The 12,496-nt window shown below is 39.4% G+C and overlaps 1 long non-coding RNA gene across 1 annotated transcript; it reads right to left on the reverse strand.

Annotated features, from left to right (window-relative positions):
- Positions 1 to 10,438: 10,438 nt before the first annotated feature.
- LOC120288156 lies at positions 10,439 to 11,704 on the reverse strand. Its single transcript, XR_005546450.1, has 2 exons — positions 11,527 to 11,704; positions 10,439 to 11,418 (listed from the first exon to the last, which is right to left on the reverse strand). It is a non-coding gene; the product is annotated as an uncharacterized LOC120288156 (long non-coding RNA).
- Positions 11,705 to 12,496: the final 792 nt, after the last annotated feature.

A 12,496-nucleotide genomic window follows, 5' to 3' on the forward strand; every position in this document is an offset into this window, starting at 1 on the left:
TTTAGGGTTAGTAAATTAGAATTGCATTTATAGAATTATAATTTTTAGATTATACTTTTAGATGGGTGATTTTTGTTAGGGCTAATTTTAAATAATGTTGGCATGTCTTGATTTCTTATATAGCTTTTAAGATAAGATATAGTTTAAGTTAAATTTATTCCTAAAATAAATTAGAATATTATTCACTTTAGATAGTTTACTTATTCTTTATTATTAATTTCGAATTTCAATAAAAAAACAAATCCAAAAAATATTAGGTACATGCTAGTTAATTTGGATAATAAGTTTAATTAGAATTTGTTTATTAATAAAATATTGTCATATTTAGAACTTAAGTACTTAGGTCCATGCACATTTCATATTAAAGCAATACACCTAGATATTTTTAGATTAAGTCGATTTTCATTTAGTAAAACAAAAAGAACAAAAATGTTATGCATGCCATATGAGTTATAGTTTAATTGTTTTTTAATAAAAAAAAAGAAAATACTAAAAGATGATCATTGCGCCATTAAGTTACTTCCTTTCCAATAAAAAACATTATGTCATTAAAAAAATAAAAAAAAAAATCATTTCCTTGGTTAGTTAATAGGTTAATTCATAATTAATCTCATATCATCATTATTTAGCATAGGTTGCATATATGCATTAAAAATGAATCATCATTAAAATAAAATCATAAAAGAGCATGCATGTAGAAATACCATGTCATTCATCTCATATCATGTAGCACATGCATATTTAGGATTATAAAAATTAGATTGCATACATATAGTGATAAGTTTAAGTCATACCATATGAATTGCATCTCGCATGTCATTAAAATAAATTCATGTATATTAAGTTTAAATTAAGATTGCATATAATTAATATTTTTAAAAGAAAAAGAAAATTAGGTGTCATGTCATTTAGAAATCATGTTTAGGGCATGCATTTTTATTAGCATTTTTTTATTGAATGTTATTTTATTGATTGTGCACCCGCATGACCACCATTTGCATGTTAGTAGCTTAAGTTAAAATTAATTAACATTGCCTGCAAAATATTTTTAAAATAAAAATAAAAGGTACCGAAAGGGCGTTAGACTAATCTAGCGTAATCATGTCCCCCGGACCTATTGAATCTCTGTTCGCAATAGTAAAGTATTCTCCCATACTTTACTTGGGTTTCTAACCAGCCCTAATTGGTTAGTGGCGGCTCCAAATCGAAATTGCATGTTTAAATAAATTAATTTCCATCAAGTCGCGATTGATAGGACTTGGGAGGGTCCGTGCCAAGTCTTCGGCCTTAGTAATCCATTAACCTAAACTTTAAGATTGTCCCTGAAAATTTTAGGTCACGACACTACCTTATTTATCAAACTAGTTGTTGCTTCTGCCGATGACAGTAAAAAAGTACAGTTGCCGTGATGAGTTTTTACTAGATCAAGCATTTCTCATTAGCATCCCGTGGGAGAATAAATGTTGTCACCATCTCTATACATTCTTTGATTATTTCAGAAAAGCAAGTGGGTAGCGGGCTTATTGATTTTTCCAGGGGAGAGCAAGTTAGGTGTTCCAACAGGGTCCTCTCCTAGTGATGTCCTTGGTCACACACCATGTTGAGAGAGATTTGCGCACAGGACGGTGCACAAGGACGCATGGGAAATAAATAAGACACAATAGGCGCACTTCTCTCCCAGAGTCTTTTGGATTCGATTCTGAATTTGCTTCGTGAACTTGAGCCTCCTGCAATTATCGAAAACCATTACTCGGGTCGGACCAAGGGAATGCAGCAAGCGAAACAATGCCCTTACAAAAGGTTTTGGAGAGACATTGTTGCGAGTCACTGCATCGGATTATCATGAAAAACAATTAGATGAGATCATTATGTCGTTTTAGGAAATCTAAATTGGTGTCTACATATGATTTAGATGATGCCTATCTAAAAATCGAGCCAAGAGAAGAGAAAATGTACGGTATTAAGCACTATTATATCTTATAAACAAACCTTGTAACAGCGCATTATATTTTTATGTAGAGCGTCTTTTACATTTAAATTATTACTCCTATAATCAAGTGTTGCAACTATTATAACTATTTTATACAAAATACTGACTCATTAAGGAAATTACAATTTAGCTTGTCATATATTTATTAACAGATATTTTCATTTTCAAATTTCTGAAGAGATTTAAAAAGATTTAAAAAATACATGTAGACAAACAGAAATAATCGTAGCCAAAACAATTATAATTTATCTTAAGCTAACTTCGATTATATACTTTAAAGAGATTTCTTTACTCATGTTATTTAATTTTTACGAAGGAATGGATTGAAGAAATCACCGCTCGCAGATAATTAAAGTGTTCAATTGATAGAAATAAAAAGTTTGAGGGCTTAATTGCACAATTTACATAAAAATAGGGGATATTAGAATATTACCAAAAATTTCGAAATGCAAAAACGCGCATAAGTTGATATTTCCTCCTGCTCGTCCGGCCATATCGAAAATCGTGGACCCGGCAGCCCGGCTTGTGACGTACGCGAAGAGGCGCAAGGGCTTCTTCAACAAGGCCTCCGAGCGCCACGGTCCTTGTCTTCTCCCCCAATGGAAGCCCTGCTCTTTCGGTGACCCATCGGCCGAAGAGATAATTGCCCGCTACCTCCGGACCGGCGACGCGATGCCGCCAATGGCTCTAACTGAGTGCGCGGAATGGGCCGAAACAGGGTTGGACGACTGCGCAGGAAAAGCTAAAGGATGATTCACAATTCAAGTTCGGTGTGGGCTATTCTCATGTTCTGACCGACGAGGAGATAAATTCGACATTCGAGAGGGTCAAGGCCCAGCGTTGTCGGCTCTTTCGACGGACGACGGCGGTTTCTTGTCTTTGCTGGAGAACTCGGCAGGTGGTGGCGGAAATTTGGTAGTGGAGCCCGCTCTCGCGCCCTTCAATCTTGGGGATTCTGGGTTTGGTCCGAACAACTTTCTGAATCTCTTGGATGACGGCGAGCGTTTCTTGGCTTTGCCGGAGAACTCAGCCGTCAGCAGCGGAAATTTGTCGGTGGAGCGCACTCCCGCGCCCTCCGATCTTGGGGATTCTGAGTTTGATCGGGATGACTATCTCAATCTCTTGGAGGACGGCGTGGTTTTTAGACTTCACTGGAGTACTCGGTCATCGGTGGGAAGCTCGGGCGCCGACAGAGATTTCGCGAGACCCGAGGAATTGGGTGTCCGGATGTAAATATGAATACACAAGTTTTTCTTCCCGTGAGGTTTGTTTGTAAAAACAAAAGTGCTTTTTCCTTGTCCCACGTTGAAAAAGTAAGAGAAAGTAGGCTAATTAATAAGTATGGGATTTCCTTTGTAAAGTTAAAAGAATAATTGAGTTGGAATGACTGGGTGGGGCTAGATTTCACTATACCCGCAACGAATAATATTTGGGGTACTTAGCAATTCAAAATTTTATTTATTTAAAAAATTTATTACTCCGAATTTTGTTTGTGTCTTTTCAAGATAATCTTTGGAAAAATTACTTAATCAGTTTGCAACTTTTCTCGAATGATTGCAATTGTTCGGTTTTCGACTTCTTCCGAAGGGACACATTTGTTAATCCGAACAATTTTCAAAATGACGTGTTTGTTCAATTTTTTGGAATTTTTTACGAAAGGTTGCATGTAAGACTGTTTTATATATATACTTGTCGTTTTCAAAAGAAACGATGTGATCATTTTTTGAACCTTCATTAAAAAAAAAACAGCAACCAATTTTTCGATTGTTTCCTAGAGAGACCCTAGATAAATACTATAATTGTTATCTAAGATTCCTATTTGAGACTTTGTTGTATCTTGGAAGATTTTTTCCTAGGTGACCATTAAGAACTTTGTGGGGCAAATAAATTCTTAAAGAAAATGATATGATATCTCAAAATCCAGCTTGAGTACTTTGAATATCCGTCTTCATTGTTCTATCAAATTTGAAGCCCCATTTTTCCAACACTTCCTCGTACATGTATAGTATGCCGAGGGTTACATGTGTCGTGGACACTCCCTATCTTCATTAGGGTTTTTGTACATACGAAGAGCAGAGATGATGAACATAAATAAAAATTAAGGTATTCTTCAATTCTTGAGTCCGGAGTGGATCAATAAAAATTCGGTGTTTTTTTTTTTTTTTTTTTTTTTTATGGTTCTATTCTTGCATCTTCTTCTTGCTGGTGATGATGACGTCTGCGTGTGGGTTTCATTTATTGTTCTTTCGCTGTTAAGTTGATGAAGAAGAAAAAAAAAGGAGGAGGAGATGGAGGCCATAAAAATCGGTTAGGCCCAATCCATGAGATGGGCCCACTCCTCGATGGGCCCATTTTCACAGCTGAATTGCATCTACATCTCACTCGTTGGGCTTCATTTCGGCTTCAGTTTCATCGTTTAATGCGTAGTTTGTTTCCCTTCTTCTTCGATCCGAAATGGTGTGGCTGAGAGCGTTTCGGCCGAGCGGCGACGAGATTGTCAAAGTTTCAGTTTCATCAGACGCATCCCTGGCTTGTCTCCGCGGATGCGTGGGGTCCAACTTTGCTGTCTGGAATTGAGAGCATCGTCAGCTAGTTCATTGTGGATTTTCGGGTTTTACCATGTGCGTGATGATGGTGATGGTGGGTTGTTGTGGTTTAAGGTAATTTATGAACTGAAAATGGGCAGCGTCAAATGAAGTTGGAGAAGCTTGCCAAGGGAGAATCAGGTGCATACAATTTGATTAGATTCTGATAAAAAAGAAGAAGATAGGAAGTGAGTCATGATGAAAGCTCGTTCTAGTTGCAGCAGATGGCATTGGTTGTATAGGCATTTGTTTGGATGCTAGTTGGATATTAGTCGCAGCTTAGTAGCAGCCAGAATTGAGTAAATCAGTGTCAATATCTAACCGCATCGACTGAAATGTTGAAGCATTGAACACTGATTCCAATAACGAAACGGATATATGTTACTGGCCCAAAGCTCATATGCTCAATGAAGAGGTTAATTTGAAGCATACAAGCACAAATCTTTTCATTGGCCAAACACTTTCAAATCGATTCTTTTTCTGCAGACCTATCGGTTGGTGGTCTTGTACAATGAACTTCTGCATTAATGATTTCTTTTGTTTGGGTTCTTGTAGAGTCTAAGGGTAAACATGTTTTAGGGAACAAGTCATGGATAGAGGAAGTCTAGTTATTGACTTTAACTTCACAAAACTGCCGCATAAATGTTATTGTCCTGACAATTTCTTTTCGCAAAAACTAAAATTAATATTGCTTGATCATTCCTTTGCTCTTCCGTTGCTCTCAATGGTATTTATTGCCTATTGCCAGCTTTGCTTTCCACGTCTTTTTTTTTTTTTTTTCCGTCCTGTCGATGCTCGATGGAAGCCTAGTCCTCATTGAAAACCCATTTAAATTTTGATGAGTAATGACTTTCCATGGATTAATTTATAAATGCCCCGAAAATCGAGTTTCTTATTTCTCTCCTATATGTTCCTCTATTGATGTTTACTTTTCTCTTTGGCCGAGAGATAAGTGGGGCCATGATACCCATTTACAGTCACCTCGGGATTTTTAATTTCTTCAAAAGCACCGATGTAATGGCTGAAGATATGAATTGGGAACGTAGAATATATATCATGTTTGCCCATACTGAATGGTAATGATAGTATTCATTAGGTTTTGTCTCACAAATAGATATGAATCAACATTTGATAAATGACGAGAAACAAAGTATCCACATGAAGATTCTGAAAGACCCTTTTGTATCTCCAAGAGTGATTTGGGCAATTTGTTACTCAGATATTAGGCTTTTGGAAATTGTTTCATTGGGAGATGCTGCGCAGAGCAATCATGAGCCTTATAGCTCCTAAGTCTGCGGTGCTGAAGATTTAACTAATGCATTAAATAGTACCTGAACTTTCATGATTAAGATATGTAACATCTAATATCGGTAGTAGTTGGTCATTTGTTGTCTTTGAGGTACTGCTTGAAAATTTATCTTTCCTCCTATCACTTGTTGTATCGGTTGCTAGAATCAAGGAGCCTAAGGCAGGAGGCGAAGCCAAAAACAAGGAGCGTGGCAATGTCACGTTCCAGAATTTCACTTTCCATGAGTTAGCTTGGGCCACGAAGAGTTTCTAACGGGAGTGCTTGTTGTGGCGAAGGTGGATTTCGTCGAGCATACAAAGGAACCCTCTAGGGGACTGGGCAAGAGACATAGGGCTTCTACTCGCTCTCCCTCTTCTTAATCTTCGAAAATGTGAGGCCTATGAAATCACGCTTTCCTTTTCAATTTAGTATTTTGTCGACTTAAACTTGGTATCATGGCATCCCACATTGGTCTCACTAATTGGCGGTTGACATATTTTCACATCATATATCTGCTTGTGCAGTTAGGACTCCAGTAAAGATGGTTCAACCGTCCCTTCCGAAAAAAGGTTGTTCCATCCTAGAAAGAACATGAGTCTAAGAAGATTTACAACAGCAATTACTGAAAGCAAGATGGGGAACTCACTTGTTGTATAGATCTCTAGGTCTGGCCCGGAGGACTTCGGTGATCTCTCCTAAAGAGAAGGGGTTTTGTGGTTGTAACTTTGTACATGTAATCTCATCGTGGTTCATTTTCTTGCAATGGTTTTAGCAGCATGTATACAGCTTTTTTATTACACCCCAATTTAAGTTGAAAATAAATAACATTTAAATTGCACCCAGTTAGGTCTAACTATCCGCTTATGGCTTTTCTTGTATTAAATGATTGAAAATTCATTTTATCCCAAAAATCATGAATGTAACATCCTAAAGTATAAGATCACAGACTAAATGGAATTCAAATAAAATTTTCTTGAGACTTAACAACCTATCCGACAACCGTATTTTCCAACCATTTTTATCTTTCATCTTTTATTGTTTTTCCGTTTATTTCTATTAATTTTTTTAATAGTTATTTCTTTCTGTTTCCCTTTCTCAGTCCTTCTCTGATGCAACAGCCTCTCAACTGCCTTTCTGCTTTCCTTTAGTCTTCTTCTATGTCTAAACATTCAGCACTCACTGATCAATCACAGGTGGAACTTCATCGACACAGTTTCTACACCTTAATCAATAGACCATACATGAACTACGTCAGAGAACAACGCGCCCCGGTATTGCGATAAGAACAGTACAACACAAACATGCTTTCCTCCATTATCATAGACCTCCGGCCACCACAGAACTCCCACCACAATTGCAGATGACCACGCAAACACACCCTAGTATAGGGAACTCAGACAGAAAAAGAAACAACACAGCGAGAAAGAATATCAGAACCAAGCATAGCGACCAAGAGAAACATACCGATGATGAGAATCATAACGCCAATTCAATGACAAATGAATATCATATTCCAACGGAAGACGACCCATAAATGAAGCCTTAATGAGTCACAGGTTGGATTGAGGTAGCGTGACTTTCAGTTCAAGGGTTGAATAGAAGCATATCCTAATTTATTTAGTTCAAGCATTTCATCAAACGAGTGATATACATTTCGATCAATGAACTTGTACACAGATAAAGCGACAACTCGATTTCAAATCATCACAACAATATTAACACACATTAAACACATTAAAAGAGCTTCAGTCACAACTTCTTTTCTCACAAACATCAAATAGAGCTCAAGGCCTCTGTTTCATTCGTAGGCGACAGAAACAGAGTTAATGGATTTTACGTTGGTTAATTGGATTTCTAGCCTCGGCCAGTGTGCATATCGGAGAATGAAGGCCTTAGACGTGTTCGCAATGAGGATCAGTGCCTGCAAAGGAGTTCTGAATGAGAACCAACTACTTCAAACTTCCTGGCCAGAAAACAGGGCAGAAAAGAGGAATTTTGGCGCCGTGGTGGGTGCGGTGGAGATCGACAGCCACGGCTGATTTCTGGCAATTGAGAACGACGAAGAAGACCTATGACTGAGAGAAATCAGTGATAATGTTTTATTAGCTCTCGGCTCCTCGCAAAATCATGCTCTGCTTTCAGGTACACGTGTAATTAATATCCGGAGAGTTGTAATACACGTGCAATTAAAATCAAAGTACAATTTTTTGGTGAAAAATTCGGGGGCAGACAACAATTCGTGGCTAATTCGGAGATCGACAACAAATTATTTTTCAGAATCACTCGTCCGAGTAAACACGCAACGGTCACAATGGTCACAAAGCCCTAATATTTCCAAATTTGCAATCGCACTAGCTTTCTTCTTCCCCTCCTCTCACCCATTCTTCGCCGCGCTCTCTCTCTCTCTCCCTCCCTCTCTCTCTCTCTCTGTGTCGCAAAACCCACGATTATCGTCTCTTCGTCTGTTCATCTCTTCAGCACTTGGCGATAATGGGGTATCAAATTTTTCCGGCAGCGACGGTCTACTTTCGGTCTGCAAACCGTCTTTCAAAGGGGGAGAGAAAGATGAAGCTCGATTTCTCATCTCTCAATCTCTTGGCAGACGTAGCTTCTTTCATCTCCGAGGGAAAGCTAAGTCTCGGGCCTTCCATCTTTGATCGCGATGGTGAGAAGAAGCTCACCCTCGTGACCACCACCACTTTTGGGCCAATCGGTGTCGGATGGATCGTTCGGAAGAAGAGATCCCCGCGAGCGCGAAGGCCGACATTCCACGCCCAGACGTCAACTTCTGACCCATTTGTCGTTGTCCAAAACAACAAGCAAGAGCCTTCGGGAGCCGTCGCTGAGAACCACAAGAAGAGGTCGCGTACATTTGATTCCTCCGAAACCCAAGAATGGGGAAGAGTTTCCAAGAAACCCAAGAGAACTCCCCAGACGGGTCTCGCGGCTCTAATCGGACCAAGCAAATTGCCGACGAAGTACATGGACAAAATTCAGGAGATGCAAGGTCGGGATATGACGCTCGTGGTGGAGAAGACTCTTACTGCCACGGACATGAGCCGAGGCCAAAGTAGGCTCTCTATACCCAACAAGCAGATAAGGCAAGGTTTCCTGAGCGAAGAAGAGATCCGAATCCTAGATAGGAAGGAGGGCATTAAGGTTTCCCTCATTGAGCCGTGCCTCGAAGTTTCTCACGGCTTGCAACTCAAGAGGTGGAATTACAAGAGCAGAAATTTTTCTTACGTGTTGACGGAGAGGTGGAATGGAGTCGCGCATCCTTATGCGCGAAATGAACTCATGAAGGATGTTGTCATTCAGCTTTGGTCCTTCAGGGTGGATGGCAGCCTTTGGTTTTGCCTCAAGAAAGTTGAAGACCATCAAGGCAATGGATACAATGGCTGTGATCTTCCTCCTATTTCGTGAAGAAGTAATTCATGGTACTTCTCTAAGTTCACCACGGTACATAACTAGTTAGCTTCACTTTTCTTATACTTTTTTTAAAATTTCAATGTCTAGGTAATTTCATTCTTTCCTATTATTTCGGGACCACTATTGGCGTCTCGATGAAGTTAGAAGTGATAGGAGCTGGGGTAGTCCTCATAGATCAGCTATGGTCGACCATGATATTTTGATGAAGTTTTTTGTTGTTCTCGAGTTTTTCTTTCTTTGTATTTTCGGTTGGATTTTGCATTTTATACATTCAAATGAAAGTGTATACAGTTCTATGGAATCACTGAGCATTGGAATGGATATAGACACTAAAGTGTCCATTTTTCCATATTGAGATCCTTATAAAATTTTAACTATTTTTCATATGTTAGTGGATGTCATCACTAAAGAAATGTGCACAGTAAAGAACTCAATGTCATAAAGATGATAGCCCCTTAATTGAACGAAATAGTGAGTCAATAGGTAAAAAGGGTAACTTTAGGCAATCACTAGTTTGATTGACACCCACCAATAATATGCGCAACAAGAAGATTGACATTGAACAAACCAAGTTTCAAAACTCTGGACCGGCTTATTGAAAGAAATCCACTTGGAATAATACATCCACTCATCAACGGACCCGTAAAAATGCACCAACCAGAATAGACAATATATTATCAAAACACTCATAAATTATGGAAGTATTAACCTGTCACAAACCAAACCACCCAGACAACATACATGAAACATGGTATCAACATGCATAGCCAGCATATTGAAGCCAGCATACACAAACCAAACGCAGTCAATTTAACATCTAGAAGCAGCACTCATAGCCAAGAAATCAACATGCATTGAACATGTATCTACAGCACTTATGACCAAGAAATTACCATATGGCGAGCACGTACTGCAGGTATAGCCCTTAATCCAGCATGTTCAGTAGGCAATGGAAATGATACCGGAAGTTGTGCCATTGTTCCAGGCCTCTAGGTGAAATACTATGGTACCCACTAAAAAGAAGCCAATCAAGAATGTAGCCCCACTTACATGGGCCTTGCTCCTCAAAAATAAACTTTGTCAAGTTGCACAGACTTAAAGACACCCTTCCGTATACTCAACCAGAATGTCACAATTTCTTAAACATGCACAAATTACTTATGAACTTCATTTAGATGAGAAGCAAGAACCTGGAAGATGAGGGGGCTTTGGTGGTCATTACTATTTGATCTGAATCTTATTGAAAATTGACCACATCTAACTCAAGGTAATTGATAACGTGTCCCAGCATTCAATAACAAAGAAGAGCAACTCTGTTTCACTCAACTTGACAAACAACTCCAGGCTACTGATTGAAACAAGAAAGGTCTCTGTGGCAATGAAGTAAAAGGCGGGAGCAACGAGGTACTCTGAACAGGAAACATTAAGAGATGGGAATATGAGTACGAAAACAGAACATGAAGCAAAATCGCACATGATCATACGTAAAAGGAGACGTTTGACTTGGCTTATTTGTTGGAATCCGAATGCTCTAACTGAGATGAGCGCATTCCTACGGTTCCTGGCTAAGCATAATTGAATTCCGCAAGGCAACATTACTGATCCTTGTCTTGGATAATTTCACCGAATACCTTCTGTGCGTCGTCTAACACATGGCACCTCCCATACCTTGACACCACCGCATCAAACTCAAACCAGTACTCTCGAACCAATTAGCACCAGCAACCATATGGACCGAAGAAACAGTGACTCTCATTTGCGGCTATGAAAAAGGAATTCAAAATTTGACACCCGAGTTTAATCGGGAAAGAAACGATTTGATAAGTGTGATGATTGATGGACAAATTCCATCATCGTTGGAACGTCCTAAGGAACTGGCCGTCTACGAAGATTTCTCGATTATTCTCTCTCTCCCTGTATAACACGAAGTGCATACCACGGCGATTGAAATGGAGCCGAAGTTGATTGTCGAACTCAGCGACGTGAGCCTCTTCGCAGTTCAACGCCAACGGCCGACGGAACACTCAGTGACTCAGTCGTAGGCCTCGAGCTTCTGTCTCCGATCTCGAAGAAGCATATGCACCGATGAATCCATCGGCCTGCTCGACAACTCTCGATGTTGCTTTCTACACAGCAACCGGAGGTGATTCAGTTTGAGGTAAGGTCTGACCGTCGGAGAACCTGACGGCGGGTAGGGGGAGACATATGAATACTTAGAATCGACGGAAATGTACCTCAGACGAGAGAGGGTGATTCAGTTCTAGGTTCGAGCTCCTTGCGTCTTCCGTGATCGGAGATGGAAGACCGGTGGTGGCCACCGACGGAGCTGGCGGCCGGCGGCGAAGCTAGAGAGGACGTGAAAGGCTCGCGGCGCCCAGAAGAATCCAGAACTTCGTCATTTCTCGGGTTACTTTTTTGGGCGGGAGATCCGTGGAATGACGGAAGGCAGAGGATTCCTTTTATATTTCTCTTATGAAATGACCAAAATACCCTGCGTTAGAATGACCAAAATCACCAAGGCAAAGTATTCGTCATGTGTTGAACTGTTGTTGGCAACTGCTCTGAAGATTTTGGCCAACTGGTTAGTAGACTTAACTACCCGACACCTGTATTTTCCAAACTATTTTTATCTTCTACTTTTATTTTATTTTCTCGTTTATTTACATAAATATCTTTTATAATTATTTCCTTTTCTTTTTGTTAGTAGCTTTCACTTGCTCAGTTCATCCGATAAACTCTTCCCTCTAAGTTTATTTTTTTAATGACATTCACATATGAAGATTTATCTTGCTAACCGCCCTTACGAAATGTTCATTGGTTTGTCTATATAGTATATATCTCGGCAGTTCAAAATTCACTTGATTCATTGTAATAATTGAAGCCAAATGTTCGCTATAAAGTCGTTGATGTTTGCGCACACCAAATGTTCAATGTTTTGTACGGATGAATATGTTTTGATGATATTAGACTCGCTTATGCTCAATTCCTGGTCACTTTGGTATGTTTGAATGCCATTTTAAGGAGTGAAATTTGGATTGTGGTCGTTGGAATGCACGCTGGCCAGCACCTGTTAAGCACGACTTTGGTTTGTTTCAGTCTCATGGGAGGAAGACATTGGTTGTGTTCATGATGACGCATTAATATATTGCTCTTTGCTCGTTGTTTTTAGCGTGTTTCTGTCTCATGTCCATATTAAATAGCTCA

Source organism: Eucalyptus grandis, chromosome 9, assembly GCF_016545825.1.
Source record: "Eucalyptus grandis isolate ANBG69807.140 chromosome 9, ASM1654582v1, whole genome shotgun sequence".
NCBI classification, from domain to species: Eukaryota; Viridiplantae; Streptophyta; class Magnoliopsida; order Myrtales; family Myrtaceae; genus Eucalyptus; species Eucalyptus grandis.